This window comes from Gavia stellata, chromosome 10, assembly GCF_030936135.1.
Source record: "Gavia stellata isolate bGavSte3 chromosome 10, bGavSte3.hap2, whole genome shotgun sequence".
Lineage (NCBI taxonomy): Eukaryota > Metazoa > Chordata > Aves > Gaviiformes > Gaviidae > Gavia > Gavia stellata.
Window position 1 is genome coordinate 34,983,235 of NC_082603.1, and position 16,000 is coordinate 34,999,234.

Consider the following 16,000-nt stretch of genomic DNA (forward strand, 5'->3'; position numbering starts at 1 on the left):
CGATTGCAGCCGAGCGCGGGGCAGCCCGTGGTTGCACGTTCCTGCGCTTTCAGCAGCGGGTCCAGTGTCGGGAGTTATGTTTCCTCCGCACCTTCTCCGCAGCCTTCGACGGGGCAGCTCAGGCCCTTGCACCAGGCTTGCTGCTGGCACTGGCCCATGGATACAGTCTTTGGTGCTGGGTGGGTCAGGTGCCTGTGGGGTTACACCACCCCTGAGAGATATTTGGGGACGCTAGTGATGGCTGGGACTCCCACAGACCTCAAAGGCGCACAGGAGCCCGGATACCTGCGATAACCTGCCCCTGTCCCCGGTCGCAGGGGCTGGGCTGGACCCGTGCTGGGTGCTTTAGCGCTGCACCGCTCCTGTGACCGTCCCTTAGAAAAGGAACCAAAGTGGCCCGCAACCCACGTTGTTTCAGAGAAAAGCCATTGGCGGGGCTTCCTGCGCCAGCCAGCAAAGCCTGGTGCTGTGTCCTGCCCTGCCTGCAACGCTGCCTGTGTCCTGCCTGTAAGCGTGGGCAGCTGGGGCTGGGCTTGGGGCTCTGGGCTCAAGCATCCTGAAGTTACAGGTTTGGCCAAAGTTCGAGTCCAGAGCCACACTGTGCAAACAGGACACGTCTTTGCAGCAAGCTGCCACGCTGCCACATGTCCAGAACAGATGGACAGTCAAAATCTGGACCGGCACTGTCCGTAGGGTGCTGAAAACCCCCGGGGTACAACTATTAATGTGCCCCATGCTGGCACTGCTGCCGAGGCTGTTCAGGAGGGCTTCGGCCGGTCCCAGTCCTGCTGGAGAAGCAGCCATGGGGATGAAGCTGCATTCAGCAGCACTGCCTCCAAGCCCTGCCAGCATCAAGCCCGACTCGGTGCCGAAAACCAGCCTGTCCTGTTTGCGCGCCCGGCACCAAGTCGGACAGGCTGCAGGGCGTGGAGGGCGGCCATGGGAGAGCTGGGCCGGGCTGCTGAGCCGGCAGCTTCGCCGGGACACGGCGGGGCGGGCTGCGAAGCAGGAGCAGGCAAGACCGCTCTGAGTCACCCTGCAGCCGCCTCTGCCCGGCGCTGGGGCTGCGGAGAGGCAGCGCTCGCCCTCGGCATCCTCAGCCTGCCCGCTCGCCTTGCTCCCCGGCCAGTGGCTCAGCCTCTCCTTCCCCTCCGCCGGCTGCAGTCTGGCTACAGCCGCTCTGTAGAGCCCAAATTTCAGCTGTCAGACAAATAAAAAGGGTCCTTTTGTTTTATGGAGCACAACGCAGGGCAGGGAACAAGCATATGGGTATTTTGGGGCATGGCCAAGGCAGGGCTAAGTTAAGGAAGACACAGCTTCCCACCTGGCAGGAGAGCAAGGCGCAGGAACGAGATCTGTGAGCCAGCAGCTCGGCCAAGCTCCCTGCGGCGCCGGCAGACCCCCCCCAGCCTCGCAGCACCGCAGCGTGGCACCCGGCCGATCTGTCCTGAAGCACGGGGTGGTCCTTCCCAGGACCCAGAGGGACCCCAGGCACATCCACCGCCTCCAGGCACTTGTGTAAGCAGAAGTACTTCTGGGCTAACACAGAAACATGGCAATCCAGAAAAGGGAAATTTCTACCATATCAGGGTATTATTAAAAAAAGGGCATTTTGCTGCATCTTTAGCTATAATGATATTGCAGCTGGCTCATTCCTGGTTATGCTGAGAGTGCTGCAAACCTCAGCCCCCAAGAAGTCACCAACTTCATGGGTTAGGAAAGACTCCCTACCCTAAACCCAGCTCTCCCACCCATCTGTCCCACAGCTCTCCCTCCCGCCACAAACAATTTCTAACAGACACCAGCGTAAACCAACCCGGGACCTTTGTCCTGCCGTCCTGCGCGCCCGTTTGCTGGGCGTGCAGACGCTTTGCCACCCGCAGCGCTTCCCCAGCCTTCCCCCCGCGAGGGACCTGTCCCAAACACGACCCAGCCCTTGTGCTTGGTTTTTCTTACTTGTCCCTGCAGATGCATTTAAAATAAAAACAACCCAGGGCAGCCCCGGTGCCCGAGCCAAGCTCTCCCTGCCAGCAGCCCAGCATGGGAGCACCCTGCGCAGGCAGCGTGCGGCCGTGGCTGTTTGCACATGGGGCAGGGCCCCCAGCTCCCCTCGCCCTGTCTGCTTCTCCCTGCCTGCTTTGGTTCCAGGAGCAGCGGAGCCCTGCAGGACACCTGGGGAGGGGGGACAGGTCCTCGGGGGGTGGGCTGCACAGGGGGTGACTCTATCGCCGCCTCCCCAGCACGCTGCAGTCAGCTGAGGCTCTTATTTGCTCTGCTGTGTTGGATTTAAACAAGCCCTGTGCACGCTGCCTCGAGGTCGAGGGAAAACCTTTGGCAAGAGCCGCCGTGCTGGTCTGGAGCTGGCTACAGGTACACCGCTCTGCACCCCAAACCCTCCTTCTGTGGGTGCCCTTGCTCAGTTCTGGCCCCCGCCCCGCAGTGATGCACGCCCAGGGACCGACTGCTCCTCTGTGCAGAGAGTGGTCCCCACACCATCACCGTCCCCTGTGCACAGCCCGGAGCAGGCAGGGGGTCTGCAGAGCCCTGAACCCCCCGCCGTGTGCTGCAGCAGCAGCCCGTGGCGGGGCGCAGAGGGCTGGGTCCCTCTGCCCTGCGGTTCCCCGAACAGCACAGCGCTGTGCAGCTGCTTCGGAGCAAGGAGAGATGTTGCACCCAAGGGCGGCTTTGCAGCGAGGCGTGCAGCAGCGCAGACTCTGTGCTTCTTGCAGAGGACAGAGGCCATGGAACCAGCAGTGGGGCTGTGGCTCTCTTGGGTGGTTCAGAGGCCCGTGGTCCTTATGCAAAACAAGCACCAGAAATGCCTGGGGGTGTTATTCAGCACCGACTTTAGCTCTTCCTTGAGAGGCAGAAATACCCCTGTGAGGAAATACAGTCCCCTATAGCAGGCAGGGAGAAGCAGAGCCATCCCTCTCTCGCAGCATCCCACATCGGCAGCGGTCGGATCCCGTGCCCCTCGCCATGTTGCAGGTGGAGGGCCAGACTGTGGCATCGCTCAGTGCGTCGGCTTTAACTGCAGCTCGTTGGTGAGCCCTCGCACCCGGCACTGTGGCACGCGAGCGCTGCGGGGCAGGGCACCGACGCGGGGATTAACGCGGCCGTGATTCACCCCTGCGGCAGCCTCCGGTGGCCGCTGGCTCCTCTCGCCAGGAATGAAACCTCCGCAGAGGTGTTGGGGAAGCCGGGAACCAGCGAGGGGAATCTCCAAACCATCCCCGGGGGCTTGGGGCAAGCCGCAGGCGTGGATTTCTGGGCAGATGGGGATGCACAGGAGCAGCAGCTCCCATGCAGCAAACCTTGCGTGTTACGAGTGCGTGGAAGGCATCACCTCCTCCTCCAGCATGATGTCAGGCCCGGGTGATTAGCCTGAGCCATTAATGCTGATGCTGGCAGTCACTAATGAGGTATGTATTCCCAGAAGGTGAGCAGGGCACGTGCACCGAGTCTCTGGGTGCTGGCAGCGAGCGGCAGAAGACATCGGCTTCAGTCAACGTGCAGGTCCCGGGCGCCCTCGGACCACATGCGCTTGACTGTACCTGCTGCGGCAGCAGGCTCACCCGGGCAAGGAAATACAGGAAAAGTAAGATCAAACACACTGAAAGCAGGTCACAGAATTGCCTCTGCTGCAGCTGGGCAAGACAGCTACTCATTAGGGTGATTACAGGCAGAGGAACTACCCCGGCTCTCTGCTAACGAGCAGCGTGGGCTGCCTGACCTGCGCAGGTCTCTGCACCCCAAACAAGCCCCGGGGCTGTTGTTGCACGTTCAGCTCCGGCTGGTAGCTTGGGAGGTTCCCCCAGTCCCTTGCCCTGCAAAGGGTCTTATGACCCAACCAGCACCGGGGCCCCAAATCCCCGTGGCTGCCGCACACCCCGGGCAGGCTCATTGCGCGTCCTCGGGGTGCGGAGCAGAACTGGGGTGCTTCCTCAGCCCAGCTGAGCAGTGCTGCTGCCAGCCTGAGCCGTGTGGCCAGGGGGATTGAGGTGCAAAGACCTTCGCCTCCCATGGATGGTGCAGGGGGGGTTAAGGGGGCTGAACCCCAGCCAGGGCCGCTGGTGAGGCCGGCAGAGAAGCACACAAGAGGCTGCTCACAAGCAGAGGGCTGAGGGTTTGGCTCTCCATCACACACGATCGTTAAGGCATCGGCCTCAAAAATGCCTGAGGAGGATATGCAATTGCTCAGGACGTGTTTCTGAGAGATCCCGAGCGCCCGCAGCTCCTGCCCGGGCAGTGCAGCCTTTGCCTGGCCACCCATCCCGCCTGGCTTCTGAGGTGTGGGCACGTGCCAGCACATCAGACGAACGAAAGATGCTCGGCCTGTAGCCCGGAACCTGCAGCGAGACCTCCAACACCTCCCCACGCAGTGGGTTTAACCTGGCGTGCTTCATTCTCTGCGTTGCATCGCTCATTGACTGTCCCAGAGTTAATGTCCCGCGGGGTCCCTGCGGCTGCTGCGTTAGATAAAGAGACAAAGGAGCAGAGAGCCACAGGGCTGCCGGCTCGGATAAGGCGCTGCGGGAAGCGCGGTTCTCGGGCTGGCGGTCGAGATCCTGTTTGTGGTGGAGGTCCCATTCGCGGTGGAGGTCCCGTTCGTGGTGGGAGCGAGTGGCAGCGTGGGGCTGCCCGCTCTGATAATGGCGTGCGGGTCCCCAGCGCAGGGGGGACACGTGGGGGCACCTCACCATGACATAGCTCATGTAACCACAAACATCACTAAAAATAGACTTCGGAGGACTGTAGGAAGAATCAGACCAAGACACTACTTTCCTGGCGGAAAAGGCAATAATAAATATGAACCAAAAACGGTGGCGGTTTTGTGCAGCGTGCAGCGAGGGGCCAGACTTCAGTGACGAAGGGCCATACTTCGGTGACGAAGGGCCATGGAGCCACCCCACTTGCTCGAGCCGCCAGCCCTTCCCGCGTGGCAGGGACTTGGCTGGACCAGGCATGTCCCCGTCCCCACTGCACCCACCCGGCAGCCTGGGCAGCCCCTCGCTGCCAGCCCCCGCCTGTGAAAATGGAGGGAAAAAAGGGATTTGTGTTCGCCGTGGGCGTGCTGCACACATCAGCTGCTGCCTGTGAATCGCTCAGAGCGCCTCTGATGAAAGAACCGAAGAACAAAGTGTTATTAACATATTGCCTGCAACGCGGGCGGCTACGTGGGGAACAGCACTCGCTCCGTGCCAGGAGCCGCTGCCAGCCCTGCTAGGCCCACCTCTGCCGCCTTGACAGGCTCTTATCCCCTCCTTAAGGCAGGGAACCCTCCCACTGAGACTCCCCACAGTCGTGCAACCCCTTCCCGAAGGAAATCCCTTTTTATTCAGTCTTCAGAGGAGCCCTTTGGATCACAGCTCACCCTCTTCCAGCAGTTTAGACCCAAGCCCCCTCCCCATCTCCTGAGCAGCCCTTCAGAGCATCCTCTTCACCCCTGGGATGCTGTCCCGTGGCCGCTCCGCATTGACAGTTCCCGTGGTGTCACAGAATCACTAAGGTTGGAAAAGACCTGTCAGATCACCAAGTCCAACCACCAACCCAACCCCACCATGCCCACTAAACCATGTCCCGCAGTGCCACGTCCACACCTTCCTTGAACACCTCCAGGGCTGGTGACTCCACCACCTCCCTGGGCAGCCTCTTCCAGTGCTTCACCACTCTCTCAGGAAAGACATTTCTCCTAATATCCAGCCTAAACCTCCCCTGGCGCAACTTGAGGCCATCTCCTCTTGTCCCATCACTAGTCACTTGGGAGAAGAGACCAGCACCCACCTCCCCACAACCCCCTTTCAGGGAGTTGTAGAGAGCGATAAAGCACCCAGGTGTCCTGGCACCCAGCTGGGAGACAGAAATGACTAGACCCAACATGGGAAAATAGGAACCCACATCCCAAGCTGTCACCCTGAAGTCACCCTCCCGCAGCCCTGGGGTGCCTCAGCTGCAGAGACGTGGCATTTCATCCGTCCAGCTCTTCTCCAAGCGATGCACGGCCACCGCTCGGGAGCCGACGCTGCTGCAGCCCCTGGAAAGGCCCAAAACCAAATGAAAAATCATGAAAACTCAGTATTTTCCCAGCTCCCAGCCCAGCTGCAAAGGAGGAGGGAGCTGCACAGCGCAAAGGGTAACACCAGTGCTAGAAATCGCTTTTCTTGAATGTATGCAAGCGGGGTAATCATTACATGAGCAACTGCAAACCAGTCCAAGAAAACTGCCTCCTGCCTGGATACTGCTCCTGAGCAGAAGAAGAGGCAAAAATCCTCACGTTAATTAAAACATGCTGGCAGCTCCCATAATACATGAAAATAAAAGCAGCAGGGCTTGCTGCTGCCGCTCCGGACTGGCCTCTGGAAGTATCCCTGGCTCTCCCAGTGACTGCAGAATGGGGCTGATCTGCCAGACTGCTTCGGGACAAGGGAATCTTCCAGCACCAGGGACCTGTAGCAGCAACATTTGTCTTCTTTAGAAGTGTATTTTCTTAAAAAGAACTTTCCACTATTCATTCGAAAATTATGCATATTAAAAAAATTACCTGTATTTTCTTAAAAAAAATAAATTACCTTTGTTACAAGTTTATATTAAAGGATTGGCCTGAAAGGTGCTGCTCCAGGCTCCCCGCCCCGTCCCTTCCCTGGGAAGACCTGCCCGGCAGCAGCACCGGCGTTCCCGGCCGGCGGGCCCTGGGCTGCGGCACTGCGGGGACTGGGGCACGAGTTTGGGGTTATTCAGTGTTTTTCTTACAGCCCCAGCTCCTGGATTGAGGTGATGGTATGAGGATGGGCTGCCCCAGCCCCACAGCGGAGCCACCCGCGGTACCCCCATCGCTCCCAAAACACCCGCCCGGGCTGAGCCCTCACTGCCCAGCATTCCCGACACCGCAGCAGGCATGGAAGAGGCTTGCTGGGGGAAAATAAAGGAATCCTCATATCCTGGTTTACTGAGTTCTGCAATGCCAGCAATCTAAACCTCAGTTAATGAGTGCTAGTTTGCTCTCAGTTTGCAGCCACCCCGTCCGCAAGTGCTCTGCAGCGATGCCCTTGCACCAGTCGGGCAAGCACCCTCCAAGCAAGCACCCAGTGCTCTCTGCGTGCTGGTCGTTGCTCACGAGCTTGGAAACGATCCGCTCCTTCCCCAGGCAGGGGCTGCGGGGACAGGCCCTCATGTCCCACGGCACCTCCGCAGGAAGCGAGGGCAGCTCCTCGTCCCCCTTTGTGGGGAGGGAAGCGGGCGCTGCGGTGGGACCACACGTCCCTGTGACGCGGCTGCGGCCAGGGAAGCCGGGAGCCCCCGGCCCTGCTCCTGGCCCGCAGGACATTGCTGCTCCATGAGGCCAGCCAGGAAGCAGCTCGTTGCGGATGCCCCGGAGCACGTGTCGCTGCATTTTTCTGCTTGTTTCATCCCCTCTAATTCCTCCTAAAGAGCTTCTGGGCTGGGGGGCAGAGAGGCCCTGGGGCTGAGCCAGTCCTCGTGTCCCTCCGGGGCTACAGCCGTTCCCTGCACTGGTGAGGGGTCTGGAGCACAAGTCTGATGGGGAGCGGCTGAGGGAGCTGGGGTTGTTCAGTCTGGAGAAGAGGAGGCTGAGGGGAGACCTCATCGCTCTCCACAACTCCCTGAAAGGGGGTTGTGGGGAGGTGGGTGTTGGTCTCTTCTCCCAAGTGACAAGTGATGGGACAGGAGGAGATGGCCTCAAGTTGTGCCAGGGGAGGTTCAGGCTGGATATTAGGAGAAATGTCTTTCCTGAGAGAGTGGTGAAGCACTGGAAGAGGCTGCCCAGGGAGGTGGTGGAGTCCCCATCCCTGGAGGTGTTCAAGGAAGGTGTGGACGTGGCACTGCGGGACATGGTTTAGTGGGCATGGTGGGGTTGGGGTGGTGGTTGGACTTGGTGATCTGACAGGTCTTTTCCAACCGTAGCGATCCTGTGGATCTGTGGGGGACAGCTCTGGTGGGGAGATGCCACCAGGAGGGGCTGTCCCCCCCTCCCTCCCACCCGGCTCCCACTGCTCCTGCCGCCGCTGCCTCCCTTCTCCCTGCCGCGGGAAGCTTTCGCACCCGTTTCTTTTCCCCCTGGGGAGCCGCTGCCCCCCAGCCGCAGCCCCGTGGGGCAGGGGGGTCGGCACGGGCTCGTGGGGCCGTGGGTATTTTCTTTCTTACTGCCAAACCGCTGTTTTTTTAAGAAAATGGAGCATTTTCCCCGCCCGCAGCCGCCAGCGGCTCCCGGCGTCCAGCTCCGTTATGGCGCCCCGGGGCTGCCCACCCGCCGGCCGCCAGGGGGCGCTGGCGAGGCGGCGTCCGCGTCCACCCGCGTCCGCGTCCGCGCGGGGCCGGGCGGGAGCGGGCGGGGGCTCGGGGGCGGCCCGGCCCCCTTCTGCCTAAAGGAAACCGCTCTTTTCTTCCCGAGCGCGGGATTTCCTCGGGGGTTTTGGGGCACCCGTAGCCACGCGGCCCCTGCCCACGCGTGCCCGTGTCGGGGGCTGGCAGCACGGCTGCAGAGAGCAGAGAAGTCCCCGGCCCTGCGCGCCCCGGCTTGTGCTGCGGCCACGGCAAAGGCACCGCTGGCTCCTGGCTGCGAGCTGCCCCATGGGCCCAAGCCTGCGCTGTTGTGTGCAGCTCCTGCCTCTTGCTCCTCAACAGCCCCACACAACGTTACGGGCGTGGGGACGAGTGGCTGGAAAGCTGCCCCACAGAAAAGGACCTGGGGGTGTTGGTCGACAGCCGGCTGATATGAGGCGGCAGTGTGCCCAGGTGGCCAAGAAGGCCAACGCCATCCTGGCCTGTATCAGAAATGGTGTGGGCAGCAGGAGCAGGGAGGGGATCGTGCCCCTGTACTTGGCGCTGGTGAGGCCGCACCTCGAATGCTGTGTTCAGTGTTGGGCCCCTCACTACAAGAAGGACACTGAGGTGCTGGAGCGTGTCCAGAGAAGGGCGACGGAGCTGGTGAGGGGTCTGGAGCACAAGTCTGATGGGGAGCGGCTGAGGGAGCTGGGGTTGTTCAGTCTGGAGAAGAGGAGGCTGAGGGGAGACCTCATCGCTCTCTGCAACTCCCTGAAAGGGGGTTGTGGGGAGGTGGGTGTTGGTCTCTTCTCCCAAGTGACAAGTGATAGGACAAGGGGAAATGGCCTCAAGTTGCGCCAGGGGAGGTTCAGGCTGGATATTAGGAGAAATGTCTTTCCTGAGAGAGTGGTGAAGCACTGGAAGAGGCTGCCCAGGGAGGTGGTGGAGTCCCCATCGCTGGAGGTGTTCAAGGAAGGTGTGGACGTGGCACTGCGGGACATGGTTTAGTGGGCATGGGGGGGTTGGGTTGGTGGTTGGACTTGATGATCTGACAGGTCTTTACCAACTATAGTGATTCTGTGTTTCCTCAGCACAGGAGCGTCAGCCTGCGGCTCCACGCAACATTCGCCACAGCAGTGCCCAGCCCGGCTGCAGGATTTGTCGCAGCAGCTCTGCTGAGGTTGCCGGGGAGGGTGATGCAGGCACCGGCCTCTGCCACCCGTGCCGGGGCTGCTGCTGGAGGAACGGGGATGCAGACGCGACGCAAAGCAACAAATTGGCAGCCACAGGCACCATTAATGACCTGGTTCATTGGCAAGCGAGCGTGGCACGACCGCTGGAAGGGCTTCACTGGCCTGCAAAGGCGATGGGCGCTGCCGCAGCATGAGGGGCCGTGCCCCGGGGCGGGCGAAGGGGCTCCCTGCCAGCACAGGACAAAATTGCCTTTAAAAACTTCACCAGAGTCCTTGAAAACAAGATTCCTGGGTTTCTGACCATTATATACATTTTAAAATCTGCTTTCAAATAAATGTCATGGTGTCATTTCTATATACCGCAATAGTGGTTGCTGCAATGACCCTCAAACTCAGGGCTTCACTTCAAGGTCCCCTCCCCTTTTATTTCCAAACACTCTCCCCATTCAGTGCTTTATACCAGACAAAATTAAATTACATGAACGTAAATTCATATCCTGTCCCCACATGACCTACTCGCTACTCACAGGAACAGCAGTAAAGTGACTGTAACTACAAGGTGAACAAAACCAGTTCTCTGTTGTGGTGTGCGTGACTGCGCCCAGTAGCAGGGGTTGGTTTTGCACTGGGGGGGACGCAGCCCTCCCGGCTGCTCTCACCGGGGCTTTCCTGCAGGCCCGGGGGAGAGCAAAGCGCTCGGCAAACGGCAAACGGGAAACGGGGAGCTGGTGACTGCCGGGGTGGCTCCCACAGCAATTTCACACGAAGCTGATTTCCTTGCGGAGAAAGTGCACGGGGCAGGAGAGTGTTTACTCGTGCAAATGCCACTCGTGGGTTGTTTTACGATTCCATGCAGCTATTAAATGGGACAAAGTTTGGTTTTGCCTTTTACCGCAGGTTTATCTGGGGAGTGGCAAAGGGGTGTCCCGGCTCCTGGACTTTGCCCGGCGCTGCCCGGGGTTCGGCTCCGGGCCAGGCGGGAGGGCTCACGCACGCCGCCGCGTGTGCCCGGCCTGCGGGCACTGCAGCCCAGGCCGCTGGCTCCCACGGCTCCGGCACCGATGCAGGTTGCGGGGGCATCCGCGAAGGCAGACGAGCACAGGGTGGGAAAAACGCCTTCCTCATCCGGAGAGAAGGGATATAGGGATGCACCCAGGGATGGCAGCGGGCAGAGGGAAGATCGCTGCCAGGAGCAGCAGCAGCCCTCTCCAGCGTGTTTCAGGTTCCATGTAGCAGTGCCGGTTTCTGCTGCCCTGAATTATCAGATATCGGGAGCTGCTTGAGCCTTGCCTGGCTGCAGCCGCAGCGGGGCAGAGGCTTGCTGAGGCAGCACAGCCACGGGCTGCTGGACTGCCACCGCGGAAGGAAAAGACATTCCAGCCGCTACTCAGAGTGGTGGGACAAGGGCAAAGCACTCCCAGGGCTCCCACTTGTGTTCCCCATTTGCAGGGTTCCTGCTGTCCCCAAATCCCCGGGCCTCTGCAATAAAAATTCAGGCCCAGGTGAGTAAAAACCCCCCATCTCGAGGGGCACGGCCAGCAGCACCACCCCGGGTTTCGGCGTTTTCTCTGGTGCCCGGCATGGGAAGGTGTGGTGCCCCAGCGCCGGCTGCCTCTCCCAGCCCCGTGCCGCCCTTCCTGCAGCACCAACCAAAGGTGCTGGGTTTTTTATTGCGGCGCTCAAAGCGGTCCCAACCAACAGCGGCTCCCAGCCCGCTCGCCGTTCCCTGCCGCAGCCCAAAACCTCATTTTCCCAGCGAGAGGGGCAGCTGGGATGCTGCCGTGGATGGGGCGCAGCTGGGGCCGCAGCAGCCGGCGGCAGCACGGGCTTTTGGCCGCAGGTGAGAACATCTGCTGACGGGAAGCGGGTCCCTTGTTTTGTGCAAAGCCCACCGGTTCCCGCAGCCCGCGCAGCACAGCAGCCTGCTGCCAAACCCGGCGTGCCATGGCCGGTGAGACCCGAATCCCTTTCAGCGATGCTTCGGCACGGCAGAGGACGGCAGGAATGTGCTGAGCGCTGGCAAACGGGTCAGATAAACACATCCCAGATCCCTGGACCCCCGCCTTTAGGAGAGGTAGCCCCCAGGTCAGGAGTCCACAGCCAGCGGACAGCATTATCCCGAACGTGGGGTCCTGCACCCCAACTTTTGTCCTTCATGCATGTGGATGGGGTCTTGGGGGGGACAGAGCCGGCGTTCGCCCTGGCCCCTTCGCTGCTGTACTCTCGCTGCTGTCCTCACTCGCAGTTTCCACCTCTGCCGATGACAGCCGGGAGTGCAGGCGTTTGCTTTTGGAGCAGGGAGCCCAGCGCTGTACGAAACGCCCCGTACCAGACCAGTCGGCTTAGTTTAGTATAAAATTGCCAGCACCCCTTGCTTCCTGAGACAGCACCCACTCTTCTGGGGCCGGGACTTGGGATTTTGGGGACAGTTGGCCCCTGCCACCTACGTCTGCACAACCTGACCCCATGGCCACGGGGAGGGGGCACAGCTCTTGCTTGGGCCAGGCTGCTCCCCACATCCGCCCGGAAAGGCAGATACCTCCGCCAGGGAAGTCCCGTCCCTGCTCTGCGCCGCCCGTGAAGTGCCACCGAGTCAGGCTCTCGGATGGACTCCCGTGACCCGGGCGGTTAGGAAAGCCGCTGGCGCGGTGCCCGGCTCCGGAGCCAAACCCATCCGGGGCTGCGCTGCCCAGCTGTCCTACGCGCTCCCAGGCGCCGGCCAAAGTCAAACCCCCAACGCCAGCAGGGATTGCTTCAGCCGAACCCCACTTTTATTTCCGCCGGGGATGGAGAAACTCCTCCGAAGAAAACAGGGGGAAACCCATTTTTTTGTCTCATATACGCAGGGGTCCCACCCCCCCAGGGCAGCTGCAGAGCCGCTGTGCCCCCCTCGGGAGGTGTGCCTGCCCGCCCTTCCCCAAAATCCAATGGCTGATTTTGCTTTTTTGGTGGTTTTCGTGCCTTGCGGCGTGCTGCCAGGGCATGGGCTGCCTGCCAGCAGGTTACCCCGAGCCCCTAACCCTGCCACGGCCGGGCTCAGCCCTGCCTGGGGCGCAGGCTTCGTCTGTGGCCCCACGTTTGCCCTGGGGGGGGGCAGTCCCCTCCAGGGACACAGCGCCCTGTGCCCAAGCAAGGAGCGTGTGCTGACGGCGCATAGGGAACCCAGGTCCCGCAGACCTGGGGCAAGCCCGGGCTCCTGCTCCGCTCTGCAGGGAGGCAAAGCCAAGCGCGCCGAAGTTTGCCGAGCATCGGTAGCTGGGGGCTCTGCTCCCGCAGGGGTCCGGGGCGGTGCCGCGGCCTGGGAAGATGAACGTGGATGCTGCTGCCTGCGCCGGCTGGCAACAGCGGGGCCAGCCAGGGCGCTGGGGTCGGCTCAGCGACACGGGACCGGCTGCGGCTGGGAAAATGCAGTGACTGTTGGACCAGAGGCCGCCCCTGGGAATGTGCAAGCTGGCGTTTGCTTTGCAAAGGCAATCGCAGCCCTTGTTTTCTGGCAGATTCAAAGGGGAGTGAAAACGCTAACCTGGAACGCACGGCCCCGCTACGTGGGCATCCGTGGGGTGCTGTGCAGGCAGCGCGCTCCCACAGCGCTGAGCAAAGGGCCCGACCCGGGACCCTCACGCAGCAACGCAGGTGGTCGGGGGGGTCAGCAGAGCTGGCGAAAGGTCCCAGGCGGGACGGAGCAAGGCAGGGGACCGAGGGAGCGGATCGCTGAAAACGGGAACGGGGCCACACGAGCGCGGGAACAGCACGGAGCCGAGTGGAAAGGGAGCTGAAAGGCCCCCGGCGCTGCGCGGTGGGGCTCAGGGTGTAGGAGCAGCAGCGGTGGCCGGGACCACCCGGTGGGCAGCCCCCCCGGAAGGGGCTTGGCCGGCTGCCGGCCCCTTCGGCAGGAACGGGGCTTAGTCACCTCTCACTGACACCGTCTGATGTTTGGTCTCGTTCCCAAAAAACTTAAATTAAACAACTTGGTGCTCTTATGTGCAGGAAACATGTCTCCGGCTGGCCGAGAACGTCCTGCCGCGGCAGCAGCTCCCCCCCGAACCGCAGGCAGGACTCGAGTGGGCATCTCCTAAATCCCCGCATGTTAACCCGGCGCTCTCCAAGCTGCCTCGAACCACCAAGCAGCTAAACCCCAGGGCCCCAGATAACATTTTGGGCCGAGGGTCTGCCAGTGCAGGGGGGGAGAGTCAAGCCCCCCTGGCTGAGCCCGACGCGGGTGCTGGGCGCCTCATCTCTGCGATGCTGAACGCAGAGGGGATCGCAGGCATCGGCCTGGCAAACTATGAAAGTCAGGATTAAAGGACTGGGGGGGAGCAAAACGCCCCGGATGCTTTTTGGCAGGCGATGAAAGGAAGGTTTAGCGGCAGCTGCCAGCTGGGAGCCGGCGGAGGGACAATTGCGGGTCCGACTCCATCCCGGGCTCCCCAGGACAGCAGCCACGGTGCATCCCCAGCACAGCCGCTTTCTCTCTCCTCGCTGCAAAGCAGGAGGGACTCGTGTGCCTCCCAGGCATCCTTGCCACTTCTCTGGGCAAAGGGAGGGAAGGAAAACTGCCCCCAGCTGGGAAACCTGCGGGGAAAATGTAGTTGTAGAGCATCGCCTGCCGTCATTACCCGCGCGGGTCAGGGAGCTGCTGCTACCGAGGAGAGAGAAAAGAGGCTTCAGCTGCTTTTCAGTTGCCTTCGAGACAGATTTAGCTCCGCAGACGGCCACAGATGGGGCTGCGCGGCCAGACCGCCTGCGAGATACAATCTGAGATCTCGCAGTGAAGCCGGAGGTTTTAGTTGCTAATAGAGATACAGCAAATTAACCGGACTTAATTCGGAGGGTCACCACACAATGCTTCCACCTGTCTTGCTGTGGTCCTGCCATCTGCCACCCTTCCACCTGATGCAAAAGAGGCTTTTTTCCCTTTCTCCTGATGCCGTGGGCTTCGTTAAGTCGTGTCATATCTTATCAGGGCTGCAGCGGCAGGACAATGGGCAGCGAGAGCCGAGCTGAGGGAACCCATGCAAACTTTTGGACGCTTTTCCTCGCCGTAGCCAACACAACCGAGGGGCTACTGAAATCGCTCCCTATATTCTGCTACGGAAAACGTTTTCGGGTCCAGATCTTGTATTCCAAATGCTAATGGAACGATTCCGCGAGTGGCGCATCGAACGCCACTCTGCATCGCTCAGCCGCGCTCGCCGGCACGCCGCTTCAGCAAACACCGCCTTGGAAAACGGCTGCTGCTGGTGATGAGCCGAAGGAAAATGCCAACGCAAGCAAACCTTGAAAGCACACGCTGCCAAAAGCTCCACGAGGGACCACCAAGGGTCCCGCCTGCAGCCCCCATTGCCGGAGCCAGCGAGACCATGCCAGCTCACAGCCCGGGTTGGGCAAGCGTTTTGGCACTCGCCGCGAGAGGATGGAGGCTTTTAGGTGCGACAGCTGAGAAAGCATGATCTTTGACACAGCTCCCATTAGGAGAAATCCTCCCCGGAGGTCTCCCAGGCTGAGATGGGCCATATGGCAGGAAAAGTAAGCTCCCGGAGAAACCCCCAAGTTCAACCCCGCGCTCGAAAACCCTGCGGAGGGGCCGGCGAGGGCGAGATGCTGCCCACCCCCTGGCAGCCAGCTGGCCTGGGGGGGCTGGGGGAGCAGGTGCCCTCCGCCGGGCTCAAACACCCGCGGTTTAGCTTAGTCAGCATCAGAAGAGCAAGCTCGAGCACCCAGCTGCAGAGGTCTTACAGCTCTAGCTGACATGAAGCGTTGCTTCACCGTAGCGGCGGTCGGGAAGAGTCCGGCGCGGCTCCCCCCTTCAGGGACAGCTGCAGTAAGTCAGGACAGCTCTGTAACTTCAGACTATTACCGGCTTCAGACCGCACTCAGGAAAGGTATTTCTTGCAAGTATTAGCACAGGCTGCAATGCCTGTGACTCACCGGGAAATGATAAAGTGGCCCAGAAGACAAACTGGAGAGAGGGAGCAGATCGCTCCTCGCAGCGGAAGGCTGCACGCCGAGCTGCAGCTGTCAGAAACACCGGCCGTACTCCAGGGCAGCTGCTTGCCTTTCCTCACCACCCACCCAGCCCAAGGCGCAGGCGCTGTCCGGCGCGGCGGCCGGGCCGCACACCCTGCGGCGCTGGCCCGTGGCGGGTGGCCATGTGGGTACCCGACAGCTGGGCGTCATCGTCGCCCGCACCCGGGACCTCGCCCTGCACCAAACGCGGTGGCAGCCACGGCGCCCCTCTGAGCGGCGGGCGCACGCTGCGCCGGCCCCAGCTGACGTGCCTCCGAAGTTTGGGGGTTCTCCACAGGCCGCCTTACCTTTCCTGGCCAGGAAGCGAAACTACGCTGTTCACTACACACAGAGTACGTATTTTACGACCCTGCCGCCTTCCTCGCCTCCTCCGGGTCCAACCCCGGTGTCCCAAATAGTACAAGAGGCGGCGGGGTGTCCTCTAAGGCGAGGCTTGGGGGAACCCGCACCCCGGGCAGGGACCCGGTGGAAAGGGCTCACCCTGCTGCTGTCCTCCCCCA